The following is a 5,000-nucleotide window of genomic DNA, read 5'->3' as shown; positions in this document are numbered from 1 at the left end:
CATGGCTGCAGTATTAGTATTAGCCGTAGCAGCAGCAGTAATATACTAGCTACGTAGCAACGCAGACGCAGCTTAAAGTCCATCCAATGGCAGTAATAGTCGTAGTACTGCAGTAGTTGTTGTAGCAGTACTACCAGCCGGGATGTGACAGACGCTCTCTTGGATAATCTCTGCTGTAGTCTGTAATCCAGCTAATCTACAGCCGTCCTGCTGCAAAGGGAGGACACAGACTGATGCGTCCCTCCCACTCTAGAACTGGACCTCCTGGCGGTTTCTCCTGCTAGCTTTGGGGAGGAGCAGCAGACGATGACAGAACAGGAAGCTGCGGCTCTTCACGCTCAACAGATAGACAGGAAGTCAGCCTGACAGCACACAGGAAGTGCTGTCAAGCAGGGCGGTAAGGCGATAAGGCGATACAGACGATCACGCTAAACGTTGCCGCCACGTCCAACCAGTCAGGAAACGACCGCAGGCTATGAACAGGCCGCAAGAGCGATGGCGTGACTACGCCCAACAGCGTTTAACATCATCGGTTGCCAACGGAGACGGCGTCTCTGTTTACTGTAAGCGTGGACAACAATCGCCTCAGAAGAAAAACGTAAATCCAGATGAGCTCTTATTGGTGGAAACGCCAGATCATTTATGAATGACGAAGCGACCGAAGGAACCGCCCGTTTCGTCTCCGGAGATAAAAAGATAAAGATTGTTACTTTATGCGTTGTTATTATCACAACGTTCTTTATCTCCTGGATCCTGAGCCCAAAACAAGCAACGACCGGGCTCACACGCTACCGGGCCCCAGCAGCGGCAGCGGCAGCGGCGCCATGTTAGGAGAGAGCCAAGAAAGGAGCGGCTCGTCCGATAATTCCCTCAAATCCTCTCCATCTCGGTGCAGCCTAGCTTAGCATCTCCAGCTAAACCGGATCACAACCGGGGGGGGGGGGGGGGGGTTCACAAGAGGGGAAATGTGTAAAACACTCCTTGTGGGAAAAATGCAGGAAGAAAATGGGCAGAGAATGTTTGTGGTCCGGAGACGGTGCCAGTGAAACATGACTCAGCAATCCAGAGCTGATGAGTCATCACTGACTCTCATCCCCATCCTCACTTCAGCCCCCCCCCCAGGAAGGATGCATCATGTATGATACAAACATTTATCACAGTAAAATATATAAAATATAAACTTAGGTTAGTGCAGGTAAGTTAGTTAGCTTTAGATTCTGTCCCTCAATGAGAGAAAAAATGATTTTAATTAATATAAACAGCAGAAACTAGCGCGTTGGGTTGTTAAAACAGGTCAAAACTTCTAAAACAAAATGTGCAGCGGTGTATAACGGGTTGGTTATTGGTTTAAATTAACCAAAGCTCTCAACCAGCTAACTTAAGTCGGATGCTAACCAGTTTAGACCAGCTAGTAAGCCTCAACTCAACGAACTACTGCACCTAGCTTACAGCGAGAGCCAGCTAGTTAAAAAGTTCCAACGCGCATCGGTGACGTCATAAAGGTTACTCGGACGTCATCAGCTGAAGGAGTGACGCAACAAGTCATCCCAGCAGCAGGCACTCCAATAACTAGTCGTTTCACAGCCGCGTTAACTAGCGAATATCTTACCTCGTTATCCGGTGAGGTCTGTCGCAGTTCACAACAACACAGCTAACTAACCAACTGACTAGCCAACTAACTAACTAACTCCGCCAGGGACCAGAAAAGCCTCTCTTCGCCCCCCCGACCGGCTCCATTCGGATCCACGAGGTCCTCCACGAACAGCGACTTGTCCCGTGACGGGTTCCCACGGGCGGGTACCTGGACCGCCTCACCGTCTGCGGTTCTGACAGCTCGCTACTGATGTTGACGGAAGTGATTCAAGCCAACCAAAATCAAAGCGAACAAGACTTCCGGTTACCTTCAAAACATAGAGATCAAACCCGGAAGTGGTCTTCTTCGTTTGATGAATGATTAAAATTAAAATATGTTATCGGATCAGTTTTCATCTAGTTCATAATAATAATAATAATAGTAATAAATAAAAATAAGTAAACAACAATAATATTTATAAATCCAGAAGGAGAAAAAGAAGAAGAAGCAGAAGACTTCCGGTTAACATTACAAAATAAATGGACAGAAAATATAACCTAACTAACCTATTACAAGTATATTTAGGATTTATTTCAACATATAATAAGGATAATAAAACGTGTCCCAATACTGCTACTTTTATTAATATTACTACAGACCGCTACTAAGAAAACTTAGAATGAAAAACATATTAAAAAATGTGTATTATTCTTCTTACTCAAGAGTTTTAGGTTACATCTTCTTGAGTGGGTTTCCTCAATCACAGCCATAACAAACCTCAGAGCGCCCTCTAATGGTGAATTCTGCTCTTGTCCTCAGCTGCAATTCAGATGTGATGACGCGCAGTGGAGCCATCCGACCGTGGATAATATCCTCAAGTACCATAAATAAATAAAGTGAGATCAAAGTCAAATTAAAATGTTATGAATGCATAATTCAGCACGGGGAAAAAGCGAAATCAGAACGATTTATGATTTTTATAGCATTATTACATGTCATACTCATTCATCAGAGCCCACATGCCTCTCTTCTCATGACGTCAGCATTAGCTACCGCGACTGTATTTACCGCCATAAGAACCGCATTAACTGCAATATTTCATTTACGACATAATATTTGTATAAAGACTATTTAAGGTGAGAATCTTTAGACGATCAAGTACTATAAAATGTTTATCCCAATTTTTTTTCTCTTTTAATTGAGAGTATTAGACACCCAAAACACGGCAAATACTCTTTGTTGTATTGCAAGCAGCCCAAAATGAACCCCCTTTGACCTTATCTCTGGGCAGACAAGCTCCAGCCGGGGGAGGGATCGTTCTTTATTCCAGTGGTTCTGGGGGGGGGGGGCGCTCTGAAACACGGCTGGTATGTCCGCAGTCTTCCATATTTGATAAATAATTTCAGAAGGTCTGAAGCCTATCAGCAGCGCAGGCAGAACCCCGACCCCTGACCCCCGCGGGCATCAGCGGCACAATGCGTGTGTGCGTTCCGTGCGTGAACGCGTGTGTTTGCGTGCGTATTGACGCACGCTGAAGCCATTGTCTCAGAGGCTGTTATCATTACGCAGCAGTTTCCTCCGGCTGGGGAGACGGAGAGACAGAGAAGTGGGGAGACACTCAATCATCGGACGCGCAACAATGAAGAGTCCATAAATGTAACAAGCGCATCACTCCAGAGGCCAATTCCACACACACGCACACACACGCGCACACACACACTAGCGTTCCCATTCCTGGCCTGAAGTCACGGTGTTGGAATGCCATCAGAAATGGAGCGAGAGTGGAATGCGTGCACAAACACGGGGCGTTTGTTTTTTGGAGGCGAGAGAGAAAAGAAAGGGAGGATGAGGAGGGAGAGGGAGATCCTCCCCCAGACGGGGGGGGGGGGGGGGGGGCGCACCTGCAGACGGTGACACGGCCTGAGTCAGAGGCTCCACCAGTGGGGAGCAACATGACGTAACGTCGTGTCGTGAGGCGAGACGCACGAGGATGACCTTCAATCCCAAAACTGCAGCTTCACAGAAACACAAACCGAGTTTTGATTTTCAAGTTCAGGAATCTGCGGGTCAAGTTTTCCAGTGAGAGACCAAGAAAGGTAAACAGGAAATGAATAATAATAATAATCAGAAAGCACAGCCCCCCCCCCCCCCTAGCAGCTCAGAACCGGGTCTACACCGTCCACATGGCGATCTGGATCAGCACCAGAAAGGTTCGCGGTAGAAGCGAGTTACTTCAGACTGGCTTCCTGATCCTGATCCGGATCCGGATCCGGCTGGCAGGCTTTGCCTCATTTATTCTCGCTCACACTGACTAAATGTTTTATTACATCGATCTGGGGAGACGTTTAAATGTCGTTGGTTAAATCCGGGATGGATTCCAGAGGTCTGCGGTTTCCAACCTGAGGAGTGTTTACACTCCAATAAGCAGGAAAAACATCCCATAATAAAGCCACGCCCTGCCTGAACAGAGTGAACCTCCTTGGACTGCTTAGAATCTATGATACGTTGCTATGACAACAGCATTTTTTTCTGTCCAATCAGCTATAATAACTTCTATCTGTCACATCGCCACGACGATGACCATATATGGTCGTTGGGGTTCCCCTGATGGATGAAATGACTTGAGGATGATTTGTGAAAGGATGAACCTCGACGGGGGGGGGGCGTGTGCACCTCCAGCCCGTCTTCCCGTAAGCAGGATGACACGGAACGACCTTTTGAATATCTGGAATGTGCATCAACAGGATGGATTTTCCTCCACGGCCGGCGGCACGCTTCCACGTTTGTTTCTCCACGACCGTTGCGTGCGGCCGGAACGACGTTCCGACGGAGCGGCGGCTCCCGTCGATGTCGATTCCTTCTCACAGCAGAAAGACACGCCCCCATTCATCGCCACATGTCTCGGCGGTAAACAGAGGGAGAAGAAGAGGGGTCCATTGGGATGTAGGTCACACCGAGGGCTCGAGGTGACGTCACCGCCAGCGTGGCTCAGATTATAATCTCCCGTGGTGGAGATTACGCCTCGTGTGGAAGCAGAGCGCCACGAGTCTAATCCGCTGCCAGTCAAACGGTGAAAGCGACAGTGATGTCATCAACATGAGTCAGAGACGCCTGCTGGGAGGGGCGTGATGATGCCACGCCCTCAGGTGGGGTGGGGCGTGCCACAGAGGCCGGCGGCTCGTACTGCGGTCAATCAGTGAAGACGCTGATCAATGATCATTGGCTCAGCGAGGCTCCGCCTTCAGACCACTCGCGCTAAATATTTCTGATCATTTCTCCTTGACTCCATGTTTTTTTTTAAAGGTGACAATAATCCTGCGTGTAGAAATAATCCACTATTCTTTACAGATCTTCTCCGCAAATGATTTTCCCATCTTTAATCGCGCTGCCATGAAGCGGATTTATGGTTCCCACGGCAACAAGAACA

The sequence above is a fragment of the Brachionichthys hirsutus genome, chromosome 17 (assembly GCF_040956055.1).
Source record: "Brachionichthys hirsutus isolate HB-005 chromosome 17, CSIRO-AGI_Bhir_v1, whole genome shotgun sequence".
Lineage (NCBI taxonomy): Eukaryota > Metazoa > Chordata > Actinopteri > Lophiiformes > Brachionichthyidae > Brachionichthys > Brachionichthys hirsutus.
Note: the sequence above shows the minus strand (reverse complement) of the source record.